We start from the raw sequence: 21674 nt of genomic DNA on the forward strand, positions 1-21674 counted from the left end.
GAAATGCAAATCAAAAACACAATTAGTTATCATCTCATCCCGGTTTGAAGACCTATTACCAAAAACACAAAAAATAACAAATGCCAGTGAGGATGCAGAGAAAGGGAATGTTTATGCACCACTGGTGAAAATGTAAAGTAGTGCAGCCAGTATGAAAAGAACTGTGGAGGTTCCTCAAAAAAACTAAAAATATGATCCAGCAGTTCTGCTTCTAGGTATATATCCAAAGGAAAGAAAATTAGTATATCAAAGAGATATTTGCACTCCCATGTTTACTGAGCACTATTCACAATAGCCAAAATATGAAATCAACCTGAGGGTCCATCAACAGATAAATGGATAAAGAAAACATGGTGTGTGTGTTTGTGTGTGTGTACATGTATATATATATAAAATACACATGTGTATTATATATATACACATGTGTATTATATATATACACATGTGTATTATATATATACACAACTCAACTGTAGAAAACTCAATATATATGAATATATATAAACTCAATATATAATATATAAAATCACTGTAGTATATATGATATATATAAAATCAATATATATAAAAATTAACTCAATATATATATCATATATATATATACACACATATGATGAAATATTATTTGGCCATAAGAAAAATGGAATCCTGTCATTTGTAGCAACATGGAGGGAGGTCATTAGAGGTCATTATGTTAAGTGAAATAAGCCAGGGAAAGAAAGACAAATATTGCATGTTCTCATTATTGCATGTTCTCATTATATATGGGAGCTAAAAAAGTGGATCTCTTGAAGGTAGTGAGTAGGATGATGGTTACCAGAGGCTAGGAAGGGAAGGTGAGTAGGGAAGGAATAAAGAGAAGTTAATGGTAAAAATGCAAAATTAGAAGATGTGAGTTCTACCCTTAGAGATGGAGATTTAGTTTAATTCTTCTTCACGTAGATATTTAATAGTACAATAAGAATATTACAGGTAAAAATAATTTGTTATATATTCAAAATAGCTAGAAGAGAAGAATTGTGATGTTCTCAACACAAAAAAAAGATAAATGAGGTAATGGGTATCCTAATTATCCTGATTTGATCATTAAACATTATACACATGTATGAAAATATCACATGTACCTCCAAAATATGTACAACTATGATATATCAATAAAAAACAATTTATTGTCCCAGTCTTATCAATGTCTTGAAACTAATTTGCTAAGCTCTAAGATGCATTGATTGCATATCCATTACAAAAGTTAGAACTGGACAATAAATATTAAAACCATTCTGAACATGTTATATATATGTTAATTGTGAGATTGAATTTAAAGATGCTGCTTTTATTATTTAGTAAACTTTTTTGTAATTAACTATTTCTTGAGTGTCTCCAGTATGCTGGATGCTGTTAAAGCAATTAAAAAAACAGACAATATTGTTAGCCTATATACCATGCATCGTTTATTTTCTTTTGAGTGACTTTTTTTTCTAACTTTTTGTCTTGAAGTAATTATAGATTCACAGAAAGTTGCAAAGAAGGCTACAGGGAGGTCCCATGCATGCAGACCCCCTAGTAAGGAAGACTTACCAGCCTCCCCTATTGTTAAATTAGCATCTTGCCTATGTATAGCGCAATACCAAAACAAGAAAACTGACATTGGTAAAACTACAGAACTTATTCATAATTCACGGGTATAGATACAGTGATTATTATAAATGTATATATTTCTTTGAAATTTTATCACATGTGTAGCTTCATGTAACTTACCATATTTAAGATAGAGACTGTCCTATCATCAAATGGCTCCTTTGTTCTACCCAACTTTAGCCGTCCTTACACACACCCGTCTTAACCCCTGATAACCACTAACCTCTTTTCCATTTCTATGGTCTTGGCATTTCGAGAATGTTACGTAAATGAAATCATTCACTAGGTAATCATTGTAGGTTGGCTTTTTCCACTGAGGATAATTGCTCTGAGGTTCATCCAAGTTGTTTTATGTATCAGTAGTCTGTTCCTTTATATTTCTAAGTGGTATTCTGTGGTTTGGTTGTATCACAGCTTGTATAGCCATTCACCTGTGAAATGAAATCTGGATTATTTCCAGGTCTTGGATATTAAATATAAAACTGCTATGAGGATTCATGTACAAGTTTCCGTGTGAACATAAATGTCATTTCTCTGGGATAAATTTCTAAGAGTGCAATTTTTGGGTCTTATTTTCGGTCATTTTTTGTTTTAAAAGAAACTGACAAACTGTTTTCCAGAGTGGCTGTATCATTTTACATTCTCTCTGGTGATATATGAGTGATTTAGTGTCTCTGCTTTGCCAGCATTGGGAGTTTTCACAAGCATTTATTTTCGTCATTAATACAGGTGTGTAGTACTATCTCATTTTAGTTTTAATTTGCATTTCCCTGGTGGCTAATGATATAGAAAATCCTTTTATGTGCTTATTTGCCATCTGTATATCTTTTTAAGTGAAACATCTGTCATGTATTTTTCTCATTTTTCTAATTTAATTTGTGTTGTTGTTTACATGGTTTAAAGCCTTCTTTTTATATTCTAAATATGTGTTAGATGTATGATTTACAAATATTTATTATCTCCCAATCTGTAATTTACCTTCTCTTTTCATGGTGTTTCTAAAGAACAAAGGTTTTTAAAATTCATTTCAATGAAGTCAATTTATACTCTTAATTAGCTGCTAATTTAATAAGATTGACTTGGGTATTTCTTATATAGTTTAGTGAGAAACTTATACTGTACTTACTATTTCATCAGACTGCTTTTTCAGCAATATTTCTATTATAGAATGAGCAAAAATTTTATTCATTAAAAGAAACAATTTTGGCTATATCATAACTTCTCTTAGAAAATATGCCACCCTTTCTATATCACTTTTCAATAACACTTATATTTTAATCCTTGGAAATTCCAGTTTTTACACATGGGAAGTATTAAAACATTGTTTTATTTTCTAAAATAGAATGATTATCATTGATTTTGTTGCCCTTTGGTTTTGCCTCACCTATCAGTATCGGTAACTTGTGTACTACTGAAGTATTTTACTATTAACTCATAGTTAATATCTAAAAACCCTCAGGCCATTGAAGATGAATTATGTAAAACTCACTTATATGTCCTGAAAAATGTCATACCAAAGCTAATGGTCTGTAGTTAGATTTGTGCTTCATTTAACAAACATATATTGAAGGCCACAAAGGGCCAGATACTGTTTTAGGACCCAGTGAACATATTGGTATTACACATAGATAATAAAAATGGTTTGCAAAACATAATTTGAAGCATATTTTTAAATAAATTTAAATGGAATGCATCAATAGATACTAAGTTCTGCCGTTGGCTTAATCTGTAAATGATATCCTGTTATGGACAACTTCAGGTTTTATTTTTAATTACCTAGGTTACATGTCTGTCTCCATATAATCTCCAGCATTTTCTAAGGTATTTATTTAGAGATTTTGTTATTTTGTTTTCAGAGATGCATTTGCACTGAGTCATGATTTTTTCCCTAATGTGTTTATTACTATTCTTCAGAGCAAGTATGTATTAATATGATACCAAAAAGTAAGCTACTAATTTTAGGGATCCCCTCATCTGGCTGAGACGTCATCAGAGGAAGCCAAAGGGTAATATAATGATCACCTGTAGGCAACTTCACAATATTCTGAAATCATTTCTGGTAATATGATATGATATGTATTATATTGTCCTTATTGGAAAAATACTACTTCATGAAAGAATGACGTAATGCAAAAAGTGACACTTATGGTCAGAAAAACAGTCTTCTAGTATCACCTCGTTGCTGTCCTCTTAAAATAATAAAGAAAACTACAGGAATCAAAGGTTTCTACATTTCTTTGACAGGTCAATTTCCTCAACACACAAGTCTGATTTTTAAAATATGTAATAAAATAATGCCTTGCACCAAATATCTTTCCTTCTTCAGATTCATCAAATGAACATTTTCCAACATGTATAACCAAACATGCAGTGCCCTTTGCTGTAAGCAAATGTGTTTGGTCAATGTTTCCTGTTTTCCCCAAAAGCATGTAGAGTTCTGAGAAGGCTTGTAGCCAAGAACTTTATCTTTTACCTGAAGTTTCTTAAACTTGCTAGATGACTTAATTTTCCTTTAGACGGAAAAATTTCAGTTTCAAATTATGTATTAACAGAATGTGTTGTTTTTCCAGTATCTACATCAATATGGTGAATAATGATGTATTTATTTTCACATATTTGCCATAGAAAATGTAATAATACTGGAATATAAACAGCTCAAATTTGCTGTGTGCCAAGGATTATGTCAAGTGCTTTTTAAATATAATGTTAGTATGTGTTCATACCAATTTTATGTCATAGGTGTTCTTAAAATCCCCATTTCATGTTATTGGAACTGTAGCTCAGCATGTTAGGCTCCTTGATTAAAGTTATACCGTTCATAAATGTAAACTCAAACCAAAGTAATCTGATTCTAGGCAAAGTACAATTAAAAGGATATTGAAAGCTAAAATATGTGAGTTAATTACTAGGAAATATAAAATATTGCAATATTCACCAAAATAAAACAACTCCTAAATGTCTTTCTCCCATGTTGATGCAGTTTCTATTTTTAAACAGAAGCTACCCAATGAGTGTGATCAAACTCACTTTCCGAATTTAAAAACATATTCCAGGAAAAAGCACAAATTGGAAGTTTTGTATGGAAAGCAGAAAAAATGTTTGGGGTAAAACTCAAATCAGCAATAAGAAGGATGACTAATACAGAGTCTATCCAGGAAACTAAAAGAAAAGTGTAAGGGAGGCTAAGGGGGGTATCTTATGCATAAGATAGAGTGCACACCCTTATATAAGCGTCTAAGATAGAATATGCAGAGATGGGGAAAAATAAGCAAGAATCTTTGTGGGAAAAAATGAACTATGATAAAACTTGAATATTTACTAAAAAATTCAAAAAAATGAGATTTATAGTGTGTCTCCTAAGTAGAGATAAAAAAAAAAAGTCAGTAGAAAAATTTACTGTCAACAGCAACTTTGCACAACCTCAGTGTGCATCATTTAATCTGGACTGTGCAATGTGGTGTGATAAAAAGCTTTCAGCAACTGAAAAAAATATGTATTTGAGGGCATAGATTTTATTAGAAAAGTATAATTAGTTAATTCTAGGGGAAATAAATTGCTAGTTATATATAAAATAACAAAGGAAAACATCCAGTGTATAGAAGAAAAAGTTGTTCTTGCTGTTAGGCAAAACCACGTATTAGTTCATAAATATCAAAAAGAATATTATAGAAATTACATGTAGTGAAATATTGAAGAAAGACTCAAATGAAATCGTGATGTTAAAATAGGAGATCATAATAATAACAATAAAAAAGGTAAGTGAAGATAGAGTAGTGTTATATACACTTAGATGCATTGTTCAGTAACTGCTTAAAGCCTGATGAAATCTAGTATGAGATTGTAAAAGTGGAAAATGGTTTGTTTAAATACAGTGGATGAATAAAAAAGAGTATTATCTAATATTTCCCATGTTATGTGTAGAAAATTAATGGCATTTAAAATAGAATGTGAGTGGAGTCTTGTGAAAAATAATGGGTCACAAAAATTCTAGATCTAGGAGCTAAAAAGCACTAACTATTGAATAAAATGATTAAGTAGAAAGATTATTCTTTATTCTGGGAAACTAGATGATTATATGATGATATACTTGTGACCTGCAGCAGAAAATCAAAGCAAATCGATATGAAGTATTCTATGTCTTATATGGTTTCTCATATCTGGCCTATGGTCCTTCAATTTTTTTCATTCCCATTAAGTATTTATATGAAGGCTCAGGCTCAGTAAGGAATTTTAACTTGTTAGAACCATAAAATATTGTTTTACCAAGCTCCTTTGACCTATCATTTTAAAAGATCTGTCTGTGGGAAAGAAATTATTCTAACTTATCCAGGGCACTGTTCTTCTAGTGTTGGACAGGAGACAAGCATTTTAGCAATTAGGCTGTGTATATTTTAAAATAAAATGTCATCAAAGGTTGGTACGACCAGCCCTGCCCTGCTTTGAACTGCACTGCAACTTCCTGAGTTTTCCTGCACTGATCTTTTAAGACCTAGCACCCTGTGTGTTTTCCATCATATTAAAGTCATTTAAAAAACATATCTGTTCCTTCAGCTTCACCAAAAGCCTCAAAGGAAGTAACAAGTTTTTGTTCATCTCTGTATATACAAAGCCTATAAAATAGCATTGAAAAAGTATCTGAGTTGAGTTGACCTAACTGGATGATCCTGAGGTCAAAGCACTGAAGCGCTTGTGTTTTGGGTGGAGGCTTGTCTGAGAAGATAATAAGAGCTAAGCCAGGGCATGCAATGAAATAGAAGAATTTGTTCTACTGTTGCAGAAGTAGTGTCACCCAGAGTAAGTCTTGTAGGATTTGGGGCTATAAATTGCTTTGCGGGAGTTATTGTTCATCTGAAAACTGTCATTCTTAAAGCCCTGAACTCATTAGGTAGATACAACACTTCCTTCTAAATATTTTGGATACATGAAAGTGATAACCCGCCTTTTATCTAGGCAAAAGTGTATAAGCAGCAGAAGAGTTTTCCCTCATACGTGATTTGCATCACTTCTTTGGAAGGGAATACCACATCTGCCATGCTGAGGATTTTATGAGGGTGCTGTGGCTTCAAAATTTCTGAAAGTCTAAAAACCCTAGAAGAAAACCTAGGCAATACCATTCAGGACATAGGCATGGGCAAGGACTTCATGTCTAAAACACCAAAAGCAATGGCAACAAAAGACAAAATTCACAAATGGGATCTAATTAAAGAGCTTCTGCGCAGCAAAAGAAACTACCATCAGAGTGAACAGGCAACCTACAGAATGGGAGAAAATTTTTGCAATCTACTCACTGACAAAGGGCTAATATTCAGAATCTACAATGAACCGAAACAAATTTACAAGAAAAAAACAAACAAGCCCATCAAAAAGTGGGCGAAGGATATGAACAGACACTTCTCAAAAGAAGACATTTATGCAGCCAAAAGACTCATGAAAAAATGCTTATCATCAGTGACCATCAGAGAAATGCAAATCAAAACCACAATGAGATACCATCTCACACCAGTTAGAATGGCAATCATTAAAAAGTCAGGAAACAACAGATGCTGGAGAGGATGTGGAGAAATAGGAACACTTTTACACTATTGGTGGGACTGTAAACTAGTTCAACCATTGTGGAAGACAGTGTGGCAATTCCTGAGGGATCTAGAACTGGAAATACCGTTTGACCCAGCCATCCCATTACTGGGTATATACCCAAAGGATTATAAGTCATGCTGCTATAAAGACACATGCACACGTATGTTTATTGTGGCACTATTCACAATAGCAAAGACTTGGAACCAACCCAAATGTCCATCAATGATAGACTGGATTAAGAAAATGTGGCACATATACACCATGGGATACTATGCAGCCACAAAAAAGGTTGAGTTCATGTCCTTTGTAGGGACATGGATGAAGCTGGAAACCATCATTCTCAGCAAACTATCGCAAGGACAAAAAACCAAACACTGCATGTTCTCACTCATAGGTGGGAATTGAACAATGAGAACACATGGACACAGGAAGGGGAACATCACACTCCGGGGCCTGTTGTGGGGTGGGGGGAGTGGAGAGGGATAGCATTAGGAGATATACCTAATGTAAATGATGAGTTAATGGGTGCAGCACATCAACATGGCAGATGTATACATATGTAACAGACCTGCACGTTGTGCACGTGTACCCTAGAACTTAAAGTACAATAAAATACATACATATATATGTGTGTATATATATGTGTGTGTGTGTATATATATATATATGTATATATATATAAAAGAAATCTGAAAAAGAAAATTTTTTGTGAGTCATCCAGAGGGTTCCTCTGGGGAGTCTGATTTTCTGGAGGGAGAGATAGGTTTGATCCTAGTCTAGAATCTGATAATAAAATGCATCCTTTTGTTCTTTGCATAGTGTTAATAGGCTTATGGAAAACTGCATGAACTTTATTTTTAAGTATACAACACTATTCACTACTATTGCATGGATAAATCCATTTTCTTTATTCTATTTTAAAAGTCAGATTTTTCTTAAAATGTCTGCACCCAAAAAGACATTTTAAAGTATTTAAGTGTGATTAGAGACTAAGCATGTTATAAATAAGTTAAAATAGGATATCCAACTATTCTATTATTCTCTTTCTTCCTTTCTTGAGTCTTACTCTGTCACTCAGGCTGGAGTGCAGTGGCGTGATCTCGGCTCCTCCATATCCCGAGCTCAAGTGATTCTCATGCTTCAGCCGCTTGAGTATCTGGGACTACAGGTGACGCCACCACACCTGGCTAGTCGTTGTATTTTTAGTAGAGACAGTGTTTCATCATGTTGACCAGGATAGTCTCGAACTCCTGTCCACAAGTAATCCGCCCACCTTGGCCTCCCAAAGTTCTGGGATCACAAGCATGAGCCATGATGCCCAGCCTATTTTATTCTTTTCTTTAGAGAGCAAATATTGCTACTTACTCATACAGCTCCTGTGCATTTAACATTTACACAGTGCGGTGAAATTTCTCTTTAAAATTGTCTAGTAAAACATAGCCACCTCCTAAAAACCAGCTTGTACTGTTCTCCACTGTCACCATGGTAGTCTCATTGGATCTCAAAATTTCTCATCTAGATCACTTTCATTTTCTGCCTGCTCTAACTCTACTGCCAAAAAGATTGCTCTTAGAATTTTACCTTCCATGAGATCTTCTTTTCATTTTAATCTCCAGCAATACCAACCTATTTGTTATGGTCTGAATGAATCCTGAAACTTCTTGTCCACATACTTTCACTTGCTGCTTCCTCTGCCTGGACTGCCTTGCCCCACTTGTCTGTCTGAGGTCAAGTTTACTATAATTTTTAAAATTCTATTTCCTGTATTCAAAACAAATTATTTCCCTTTTATCAGTCTTGAAGTTTCGTATGCATTATATTGTAAAATATAATTGTATTATCACCTATTGATACAAGTTATAATTATGATTTATACCTGTGTCTATGCCACCCAGATACGACTTACTATGTTCCCATTTTGTGGAACATATTGATTGATGCCAATAAAGGTATATTGAAGGGGCTTTAATATGTTTTCCATCTGTCCACACATCCATCACATTCAGTGTCTTCAGCAGGTTGCCAAACTTCAGCCAACAGGGCTGAGTCCCATTACCAGAACTTAGTTTGAACCACGTCAGGGTAGTAAAAGTGCGCATTATTGCTCCTACTTAAAACATTCTCTTTCCTCTTCTTCACTTGACAAAATCCTCGTGCTTTAAATACCACATTAAATGTTACCTCTTCTACTTACATTTTCCACAATCCTTATGTAGAATTAGTCCTTTCACTCATGTTTGCTTCACGTAGAACACGAACACTGGTAAAAATTTTTACCTACTTTGCTAACATGTAATCTCAGAAGACACAGAATTTTTAAATTGCTTTTTAAACATCTACAATGCACCTTAGTAATGTCTAGTAAGTTCTTGATAATAGTGGAAGAGACAGACAATTAGGTCTTATCATGTTCTGACATTTCTCAAACTCTCTTGCAGTTAGGATAGGACAATACCTAGTTTTTTTCCAATGAACTATGATTAAATGTGATGTGGGTTCCTTTGAGTCAAGTCAGTTAAAAGCTGTTGTGCCTCTTGCAATTCCCTTGTCGTCTCAACAACCTTAGAAGACATGTTCAGATGGTTGTATCACAGAATGGAGGGAGCTAAAATCCTTCAGTAACTTAATAGGGAAGTTTCCACCAAGTGGCTTAGAACTTTCTGTAAGAAATACTCAAGCATCAACTATGATTAGGCACACTTATAATTTGAAAAAATAAATGAATACATTAATAAACTTAATAAAATTTTGGAGCCACTGCCTTCAGAGGTAATGTAAACAATAATGAGCTATAAACATGATATCAAACTTTACTTTGAAATAGAGGCCATCAGATGGAGCCAAGATGGCTGAATAGGAATAGCTCCAGTCTAGAGCTCCCAGCATGAGCGATGCAGAAGATGGGTGATTTCTGCATTTCCAACTGAGGTACTGGGCTCATCTCACTGGGGAGTGTTGGAAAGTGGGTGCAGGACAGTGGGTGCAGTGCATCCAGCATGAGCCGAAGCAGGGTGAGGCATTGCCTCACCTGGGAAGTGCAAGGGGTCAGGGAATTCCCTTCCTAGTCAAAGAAAGGGGTGACAGATGGCATCTGGAAAATCGGGTCACTCCCACCCTAATACTGCGCTTTTCCAATGGTCTTAGCAAATGGCACATCAGGAGATTATATCCTGAGCATGGCTCGGAGGGTACTATGCCAACGGAGCCTCACTCATTGCTAGCACAGCAGTCTGAGATCAAACTGCAATGCAGCAGCGAGGCTAGGGGAGGGGTGCCCGCCATTGCCAAGGCTTGAGTAGGTAAACAAAGCAGCTGAGAAGCTCGAACTGAGTGGAACCCACCACAGCTCAAGGAGGCCTGCCCGCCTCTGTAGGCTCCACCTCTGGTGGCAGGGAATAGCCAAACAAAAGGCAGCAGAATCCTCTGCAGACTTAAATGTCCCTGTCTGACAGCTTTGAAGAGAGTAGTGGTTCTCCCAGCACACAGCTGGAGATCTGAGAATGGACAGACTGCCTCCTCAAGTGAATCCCTGACCCCCAAGTAGCCTAACTGGGAGGCACCCCCAAATAGGGGCAGACTGACACCTCACACGGCCAGGTACTCCTCTGAGACGAAACTTCCAGAGGAATGATCAGGCAGCAACATTTGCTGCTCACCAATATCCGCTGTTCTGCAGCCTCCGCTGCTGATACCCAGGCAAACAGGGTCTGGAGTGGACCTCTAGCAAACTCCAACAGACCTGCAGCTGAGGGTCCTGACTGTTAGAAGGAAAACTAACAAACAGAAAGGACATCCACACCAAAACCCCATCTGTACATCACCATCATCAAAGACCAAAGGTAGATAAAACCACAAAGATGGGGAAAAAACAGAGCAGAAAAACTGCAAACTCTAAAAATCAGAGCAGTTCTCCTCCTCCAAAGGAACGCAGCTCCTCACCAGCAATGGAACAAAGCTGGATAGAGAATGACTTTGACGAGTTGGGAGAAGAAGGCTTCAGATGATCAAACTACTCTGAGCTAAAGGAGGAAGTTTGAACCCATGGCAAAGAAGTTAAAAACCTTGAAAAAATATTAGACAAATGGCTAACTAGAATAACCAATGCAGAGTAGTCCTTAAAGGACCTGATGGAGCTGAAAACCAAGGCACAAGAACTACGTGATGAATGCACAAGCCTCAGTAGCCGATTTGATCAACCTCAGTAGCCGATTTGATCAACTGGAAGAAAGGGTATCAGTGATGGAAGATCAAATGAATGAAATAAAGCAAGAAGAGAAGTTTAGAGAAACAAGAATAAAAAGAAATGAACAGGCCTCCAAGAAATATGGGACTATGTGAAAAGACCAACTCTACGTCTGATTGGTGTACCTGAAAGTGATGGGGAGAATGGAACCAAGTTGGAAAACACTCTGCAGGATATTATCCAGGAGAACTTCCCCAATCTAGCAAGGCAGGCCAACATTCAAATTCAGGAAATACAGAGAATGCCACAAAGATACTCCTCAAGAAGAGCAACTCCAAGACATATAATTGTCAGATTCCCCAAAGTTGAAATGAAGGAAAAAATGTTAAGGGCAGCCAGAGAGAAAGATCAGGTTACCCACAAACAGAAGCCCATCAGATTAACAGCTGATCTCTTGGCAGAAACTCTATAATCCAGAAGAGAGTGGGGGCCAATATTCAACATTCTTAAAGAAAAGAATTTTCAACCCAGAAATTCATATCCAGCCAAACTAAGCTTCGTAAGTGAAGGAGAAATAAAATCCTTTACAGACAAGCAAATGCTGAGAGATTTTGTCACCACCAGGCCTGCCCTAAAAGACCTCCTGAAGGAAGCACTAAACATGGAAAGGAACAACTGGTACCAGCCACTGCAAAACATTCCAAATTGTAAAGACCATCGAGGCTAAGAAGAAACTGCATCAACTAATGAGCAAAATAACCAGCTAACATTATAATGACAGGATCAAATTCACACATAACAATATTAACCTTAAATGTAAATGGGCTAAATGCTCCAATTAAAAGACACAGACTGGCAAATTGGATAGAGTCAAGACCCATCAGTGTGCTGTATTCAGGAAACCCATCTCACGTGCAGAGACACACATAGGCTCAAAATAAAGGGATGGAGGAAGATCTACCAAGCCAATGGAAAACAAAAAAAAGGCAGGGGTTGCAATCCTAGTCTATGATAAAACAGACTTTAAACCAACAAAGATCAAAAGAGACAAAGAAGGCCATTACATAATGGTAAAGAGGTCAATTCAAGAAGAGCTAACTATCCTAAATATATATGCACCCAATACAGGAGCATCCAGATTCATAAAGCAAGTCCTTAGAGACCTGCAAAGAGACTTAGACTCCCACACAATAATAATGGGAAATTTTAACACTCCACTGTGAACATTAGACAGATCGATGAGACAGAAAGTTAACAAGGATATCCAGGAATTGAATTCAGCTCTGCACCAAGCAGACCTAATAGACATCTACAGAACTCTCCACCCCAAATCAACAGAATATACATTCCTCTCATCACCACATCGCACTTATTCCAAAATTGACCACATAGTTGGAAGTAAAGCACTCCTCAGCAAATGTAAAAGAACAGAAATTACAACAAACTGTCTCTCAGACCACAGTGCAATCAAACTAGAACTCAGGATTAAGAAACTCACTCAAAACCACTCAACTACATGGAAACTGAACAACCTGCTCCTGAATGACTACTGGGTACATAACGAAATGAAGGCAGAAATAAAGATGTTCTTTGAAACCAATGAGAACAAAGACACAACATACCAGAATCTCTGGGACACATTCAAAGCAGTGGGTAGAGGGAAATTTATAGCACTAAATGCCCACGAGAGAAAGCAGGGAAGATCTAAAATTGACACCCTAATATCACAATTAAAAGAACTAGAGAAGCAAGAGCAAACACATTCACAAGCTAGCAGAAGGCAAGAAACAACTAAGATCAGAGCAGAACTGAAGGAAATAGAGACACAAAAAACCCTTCAAAAAATCAGTGAATCCAGGAGCTGGTTTTTTGAAAAGATCAACAAAATTGATAGACCACTAGCAAGACTAATAAAGAAGAAAAGAGAGAAGAGTCAAATAGATGCAATAAAAAATGATAAAGGGGATATCACCACCGATCCAACAGAAATACAAACTACCATCAGAGAACGCTATAAACACCTCTATGCAAATAAACTAGAAAATCTAGAAGAAATGGATAAATTCCTCGACACATACACCATCCCAAGACTAAACCAGGAAGAAGTTTAATCTCTGAATAGACCAATAACAGGATCTGAAATTGTGGCAATAATCAATAGCTTACCAACCAAAAAGAGTCCAGGACCAGATGGATTCACAGCCGAATTCTACCAGAGGTACAAGAAGGAGCTGGTACCATTCCTTTTGAAACTATTCCAATCAATAGAAAAAGAGGGAATCCTCCCTAACTCATTTTATGAGGCCAGCATCATCCTGATACCAAAGCCTGGCAGAGACACAACAAAAAAAGAGAATTTTAGACCAATATCCCTGATGAACATCGATGCAAAAATCCTCAATGAACTACTGGCAAACCAAATCCAGCAGCACATCGAAAAGCTTATCCACCATGATCAAGTGGGCTTCATCCCTGGGAGGCAAGGCTGGTTCAACATGTGCAAATCAATAAACGTAATCCAGCATATAAACAGAACCGATGACAAAAACCATATGATTGTCTCAATAGATGCAGAAAAGGTCTTTGACAAAATTCAGCAACGCTTCATGCTAAAAACTCTCAATAAATTAGGTATTGATGGGACGTATCTCAAAATAATAAGAGATATCTATGACAAACCCCCAGCCAATATCATACCGAATGGGAAAAAACTGGAAGCATTCCCTTTGAAAACTGGCACAAGACAGGGATGCCCTCTCTCACCACTCCTATTCAACATAGTGTTGGAAGTTCTGGCCAGGGCAATCACACAGGAGAAGGAAATAAAAGGTATTCAATTAGGAAAAGAGGAAGTCAAATTGTCCCTGTTTGCAGATGACATGATTGTATATCTAGAAAACCCCATCATCTCAGCCCAAAATCTCCTTAAGCTGATAGGCAACTTCAGCAAAGTCTCAGGATACAAAATCAATGTGCAAAAATCACAAGCATTCTTAAACACCAATAACAGACAAACAGAGAGCCAAATCATGGGTGAACTCCCATTCACAATTGCTTCAAAGAGAATAAAATACCTAGGAATCCACCTTACAAGGGATGTGAAGGAACTTTTCAAGGAGAACTACAAACCACTGCTCAATGAAATAAAAGAGGATACAAAGAAATGGAAGAACATTCCATGCTCATGGGTAGGAAGAATCAACATCGTGAAAATGGCCATACTGCCCCAGGTCATTTATAGATTCAATGCCATCCCCATCAAGCTACCAATGACTTTCTTCACAGAATTGGAAAAAACTAAAGTTCATATGGAACCAAAAAGAGCCCACATTGCCAAGTCAATCCTAAGCCAAAAGAACAAAGCTGGAGGCATCACACTACCTGACTTCAAACTATACTACAAGGCTACAGTAACCGAAACAGCATGATACTGGTACCAAAACAGAGATATAGATCAATGGAACAGAACACAGCCCTCAGAAATAGTGCCACATATCTACAACCATCTGATCTTTGACAAACCTGAGAAAAACAAGAAATAGGGAAAGGATTCCCTATTTAATAAATGGTGCTGGGAAAACTGGCTAGCCGTATGTAGAAAGCTGAAACTGGACCCCTTCCTTACACCTTATACAAAAATTAATTCAAGATGGATTAAAGACTTAAATGTTAGACCTGAAACCATAAAATCCCTAGAGGAAAACCTAGGCAATACCATTCAGGACATAGGCATGGGCAAGGACTTCATGTCTAAAACACCAAAAGCAATGGCAACAAAAGCCAAAATTGACAAATGGGATCTAATTAAACTAAAGAGCTTCCGCACCTCAAAAGAAACTACCATCAGAGTGAACAGGCAACCTACAGAATGGGAGAAAATTTTTGCAATCTACTCATCTGACAAAGGGCTAATGTCCAGAATCTACAATGAACCGAAACAAATTTATAAGAAAAAAAAAACAAGCCCATCAACAAATGGGCAAAGGATATGAACAGACACTTCTCAAAAGAAGACATTTATGCAGCCAAAAGACACATGAAAAAATGCTCATCATCAGTGGCCATCAGAGAAATGCAAATCAATACCACAATGAGATACCATCTCACACCAGTTAGAATGGTGGTCATTAAAAAGTCAGGAAACAACAGATGCTGGAGAGGATGTGGAGAAATAGGAACACTTTTACACTGTTGATGGGACTGTAAACTAGTTCAACCATTGTGGAAGACAGTGTGGCGATTCCTGAGGGATCGAGAACTAGAAATACCGTTTGACCCAGCCATCCCATTACTGGGTATATACTCAAAGGATTATAAATCATGCTGTTATAAAGACACATGCACACGTATGTTTATTGTGGCACTATTCACAATAGCAAAGACTTGGAACCAAGCCAAATGTCCTACAATGATAGACTGGATTAAGAAAATGTGGCATGTATACACCATGGAATACTATGCAGCCATGAAAAATGATGAGTTCATGTCCTTTGTAGGGACATGGATGAAGCTGGAAACCATCATTCTCAGCAAACTATCGCAAGGACAGAAAACCAAACACTGCATGTTCTCACTCATAGGTGGGAATTGAACAATGAGAACACATGGACACAGGAAGGGGAACATCACACACCGGGGCCTGTTGTGGGGTCGGGGGAGTGGGGAGGGATAGCATTAGGAGATATACCTAATGTTAAATGATGAGTTAATGGGTGCAGCACACCAACATGGCACATGTATACATATGTAACTAACCTGCACGTTGTGCACATGTACCCTAAAACTTAAAGTATTAAAAAAAAACAAAAAAGAAATAGGGGCCATCATATATAGTGATTGTGGCTGTAAAGATTTTTATGAAAAATATGGTAGTTGATATTTAAAAGGTTTTTAAGTATTCAACCCCACGATAACAAATTAATAATCGAAACTTTATATTTTTTGGAAAGGACAATGTATGGTATGTATTTTTGTTGTTTTTTCATTATGTTTCAATAACATCATTGCTTATTTTAATAGTCAACATTTAAACAAGGTTATACTAGAAAATTATAAGTAATGTATGATGAAAATTTATAGCATTGTTCAAAGTGCAGCAGTTAGAGGGATAATCAGGTTGCTAGAGTTTGAGAACAATTGGATTTGTTAGTTTTATTATTTATGTAAGCATAGTATAAAATGGTATTTAATTAATTTACTTCTATTTTATTGTATTTCAAAATTTCCTATACAAATAAAGTACAGTGACCTGTATGTCCTCAGGAACTCTTAGTTTGTAGAGATGTAATTCTCTATTAAGATTTGCATTTCCTATTTTGGAAACATATATTTTAAAGGTCACCTTTACTGAAAGCGTGAGTTCAAAACGTTATATAAAATCTACCAAGGGAGAATATTATATATGCAGAAAAATATTAACATAATAAGAAAGTAATAGTCATTTTAAGAGACATGCCCAAGTAGAAGGAATTTATTGTGGTAGGAAATCTTGCTTGCCACCACACTGACATAAATTTTGTATATATATATATATATATATGTAAAAGACATTTAAATCACATTTTAAATAATAAGAATATGAATGTAGATATTTTGTTTTGCAGTATGACCCATGGCTAATCGTTTTAATTAAAAATGAGTCTTCCTTATAGTGTAAGGAAATATTTCCAAAATACAAATGTACAGTTATACATTTATTATATATAAGGTTTTTCAAAGGCAATGCTTCCAGCTTTGCCCTTTCAGTATGATATGGGCTGTGGGTTTTTCATAAATAGCTCTTATTATCTTGAGGTATGTTCCATCAATACCTAGTTTATTAAGAGTTTTTAACATGAATGGATGTTGAATTTTATCAGAGGCCTTTCCTTCATCTATTGAGATAATCATGTGGTTTTTGTCATTGGTTCTGTTTATGTGACGGATAACGTTTATTGATTTTCATGTTGAACCAGCCTTGCATCCCAAAGATGAAGCCAACTTGATCGTGGTGGATAAGCTTTTTGATGTGCTGCTGGATTCAGTTTGCCACTAGTTTATTGAAGATTTTTGCCTCAATGTTCATCAGGGATATTGGTCTGAAGTTTTCTTTTTTTGTTGTGTCTCTGCCAGGTTTTGCTATCAGGATGATGCTGGCATCATAAAATGAGTTACAGAGGAATCACTCCTTTTCAATTGTGTGAAATAGTTTCTGAATGAATGGTACCAGCTCCTCTTTGTACCTCTAGTAAAATTTGGCTGTGAATCCATTTGGTCCTGGGCTTTTTTTTGTTGGTAGGTTATTTATTACTGCCTCAATTTCAGATCTTGTTATTGGTCTATTCAGGGATTGGACTTCTTCCTGGTTTAGTCTTGGGAGAGTGTATGTGTCCAGGAAGTTACCCATTTCTTCTAGCATTTCTACTTTATTTGCATAGAGGTGTTTATACTATTCTCTGATGGTAGTTTGTATTTCTGTGGGGTCAGTGGTGATATCCCTTTTATCATTTTTATTGTGTCTATTTGATTCTGTTCTCTTTTCTTCTTTATTAGTCTAGGTAGTGGTATATTTATTTTATCAATTTTTTCAAAAATCAGCTTCTTGATTTATTGAAGGGTTTTTTTGTGTCTCTATCTACTTTAGTTCCACTCTGTCTTCTGGTAGCTTTTGGATTTATTTCCTCTTGCTTCTCTAGTGATTTTAATTTTGATGTAGGGTGGTGATTTGAGATGTTTCTGACTTTCCGATGTGGGCATTTAGTGCTATAAATTTTTCTCTTAACATGGCTTTAGCTGCATCTCAGAGATTCTGGTATATTTTCTTTGTTCTCATTGGTTTCAAAGAACTTCTTGATATCGCCTTAATTTCATTATTTACCCAGGAGTAATTCAGGAGCAAGTTGTTCAATTTCCATGTAGTTGTGTGGTTTTGAGTGAGTTTCTTAATCCTGAGTTCTAATTTCATTGCCCTGTGGTCTGAGAGATTGCTTGTTATGATTTCATTTTTCTTTGCATTCGCTTAGCAGTGTTTTACTTTTAACTGTGTGGTTGATTTTAGAATAAGTGTCATGTGGCACTGAGAAGAATGTATATTCTGTTGAGTTGGGATGGAGAGTTCTGTAGATGTCTATTAAGGTCCACTTGATCCAGAGCTGAGTTCCAGTCCTGAATATCCTTGTTAATTTTCTGTCTCATTGATCTAATATTGGCATTGGTGTGCTAAAATTTCCCAATAATATTGTGTGGGAGTGGAAGTCTCTCTGTTAGTTTCTAAGAACTTATTTTATGAATCTGTGTGCTCCTGTATTGGGTGCATGTATATTTAGGATTGTTAGCTCTTCTTGTTGAATTGATCCCTTTACTATTTCATAATGTCCTTCTTTGTCTTTTTTGATCTTTGATGGTTTAAGGTCTGTTCTGTTACAGACTAGGATTGCAACCCCTGCTTTTTTCTGCTTTCCATTTGCTTGGTAAATTTTCCTCCGTCCCTTTATTTTGAGTCTGTGTGTGTCTTTGCACAGGAGATGGGTCTCTTGAATAGAGCATACTGATGGATCTTGACTCTATCCAATTTGCCAGTTGGTGTCTTTTAATTGGAGACATTTAGCACATTTACATTTAAGGTTCATATTGTTATGTGTGAATTTGATCCTGTCCTCATGATGCTAGCTGGTTATTTTCACAGTAGTTGATGCCATTTCTTCATAGAGTCATTGGTCTTTATACTTTCATGTGTTTTGCAGTGGCAAGAACAGGTTTTTCCTTTTCATATTCAGTGTTTCCTTCAGGAGCTCTTGCAAGGCAGGCCTGGTGGTGACAAATTCCCTCAGCATTTGCTTGTCTGAAAAGGATTTTATTTTTTCTTTGCTTATGAAGCTTAGTTTGGCTGGATATGAAATTCTGGGTTGCAAATTCTTTTCTTTAAGAATGTTGAATATTGGCCCCCACTTTCATCTGGCTTGTAGAGTTTCTGCTGAGAGATCCACTGTTAGTCTGATGGGCTTCTCTTGTAGGTGACCTTGCCTTTCTCTCTGACTGTCCTTAACATTTCTTCTTTCATTTCGATCTTGGAGAATCTGATGATTATCTGTCTTAGGGTTGATCTTCTTGTGGAGTATCTTAGTAGGGTTCTCTGTATTTCCTAAATTTGAATGTTGGTCTGTCTTGCTAGGTTGGGGAAGTTCTCCTGGATAATATCCTGAAGTGTGTTTTCCAACTTGGTTCCATTCTCCCCATCTCTTTCAGGTACTCCAATCAGTCGTAGGTACAGACTTTCCACATAGTCCCATATTTCTTGTAGGTTTTGTTCATTTGCTTTCATTCTTTTTTTCTCTATTCTTGTCTGTCTACCTTCTTTCAGCAAGATTGTCTTCCATCTCTGATATTCTTTTTCCAGTTGATCGATTTGGCTACTAATAATTGTGTATGCCTCATGAAGTTCTTGTGCTGTGTTTTTCAGCTCCATCAAGTCATTTATGTTTTTCTCTACACTGATTATTTTAGTTAGCAGCTCTGGTAACCTTTTATCAAGGTTCTCAGTTTGTTTGCATTGGGTTAGAAGATGTTCCTTTACCTCAGCAAAGTTTGTTATTACCCATCTTCTGAATCCTACTTCTGTCAATTCGTCTATCTCATCCTCCATCCAGTTCTGCACCCTTGCTGGAGAGGTGGTATGATCATTTGGAGAAGAGACACTCTGGCCTTATGGGTTTTCAGTGTTTTTTTCATTGATTCCTTATGTTCATGAGTTTGTCTAGTTTTGATCTTTGAGCCTGATGACCCTTGAATGGCGTTTTTGTGGGGACTTTTTTTGTTGATACCGTTGTTGCTTTCTGTTTGTTTTTCTTTCAGTAGTCAGGTCCCTCTTCTGTAGGGCTGCTGCAGTTTTCTGGGGGTTCACTTCAGGCCCTATTCATCAGATTTTCTCCTACACCTTGAGATGTCACTTGAGGAGGCTGGAGAACAGCAAAGATGGGTGCCTGCTTCTTCCTCTGGGATCTATAACCTCATGGGGCATCAACCTGGTAACAGTAGGAACACTCCTGTATAGAGTGTCTGACAACACCTGTTGGGGTGTCTCATCCAGTTGGGTGGCATGGGAAGCAAGCCCCATTTAATGAAGCATTTTGGCTGTCCCTTGGTGGAGAGGGTGTGCTGTGCTGGAGGGAAACTCTCTTATCTAGGCTGCTCAGATTCCTCAGAGCTAGCAGGAAGAAAGACTAAGTCTGCTGGACCATGGAGACTATGGCCACCCCTCTCCCTAGGGGCTCAGGCCCAGGGAGATCAGAGTTCTGTTCCTAAGCCCCTGGCTGGAGTTGTTGGTGTTCCTTCAAGGAGGCCCTGCAACTACAGTGTTTGCTGCTGCTCCTCCTGCAAGGAGTTTAGCCAGCCTAGATAGCAGACAGTGATGATGGCTACCCTCCCCGCCGGGAACTCGGCAGGCTTAGGCAGATTCTAGCCCAGTGACCCTGGTGGTGTGAGCTCACAAGTGGGATATTCCGATCTGTGGGTTGAACAGTTTCATAGAAAAAGCATGGTTTCCCAGGCTGGGTAGCATGCTCACTCATGGCCTCCCTTGGCTAGAGATGGGGCCTCCCCTCCCCCATGTGGCTTTCAGGTGGGCTGCCGCACCACACTGCTGTTCCTTTCTTTCTGTGGTCCACACAAGCTGCCTAGTCAGTTCTAATGACAGAACCTGAATATCTCAGTTGCTGGTGTAGGATTAGCATGAGTTTTGGATCTTATCAATGGGAGTCTCTGATTGCTGCTGCTTCCAGTCAGCCATCTTGTCCTCAGTGTTTTATACTTTTGATAACAGAGATCCTTGATTTATTTGGTTAAGTTAATTCTTAGGTATTTAATTGTATGTGTGACTATTATAAATGGGATTACGTTTTTTTCTTTTTCACGTTGTTTACTATTGACATATATAAATGCTACTAATTTTTGTATGTTGGTTTTGTAACTTGCAACTTTCCTGAATTTGTTTATCAGTTTTAATAGTTTTTTTTTTGTGTGTGTGTGGAGTCTTTAGGATTTTCCAAATATAACATCATATCAGAAGTCACCAAGCATAATTTAACTTCTTCCTTTCCAATTTGGATGCCCTTTATTTTTTTCTCTTGTCTGATTGCTCTAGCGAGGACTTCCAGTACTATGTTGAATAACAGTGGTAACAGTGGGCATCCTTGTCGTGCTCCAGATCTTAGAGGAAAGGCTTTCAGTTTTTCCACATTCAGTATAATACTAGCTGTTGGTCTGTCGTATATGGCTTTTATTATGTTCAGGTATGTTCCTTCTA

General features: G+C 36.9%; 1 long non-coding RNA gene across 1 annotated transcript in view; it reads right to left on the reverse strand.

Annotated features, from left to right (window-relative positions):
- LOC129524336 (uncharacterized) overlaps positions 1–21674 on the reverse strand; it is a 35777-nt gene that overhangs the window by 11293 nt on the left and 2810 nt on the right. The window contains exon 2 of the long non-coding RNA XR_008668122.2: positions 1859–2066. This is a non-coding gene — a long non-coding RNA (uncharacterized lncRNA). The remainder of the gene's footprint in view (positions 1–1858; positions 2067–21674) is intronic.

The sequence above is a fragment of the Gorilla gorilla genome, chromosome 7 (assembly GCF_029281585.2).
Source record: "Gorilla gorilla gorilla isolate KB3781 chromosome 7, NHGRI_mGorGor1-v2.1_pri, whole genome shotgun sequence".
In the NCBI taxonomy this organism is placed as follows: domain Eukaryota; kingdom Metazoa; phylum Chordata; class Mammalia; order Primates; family Hominidae; genus Gorilla; species Gorilla gorilla.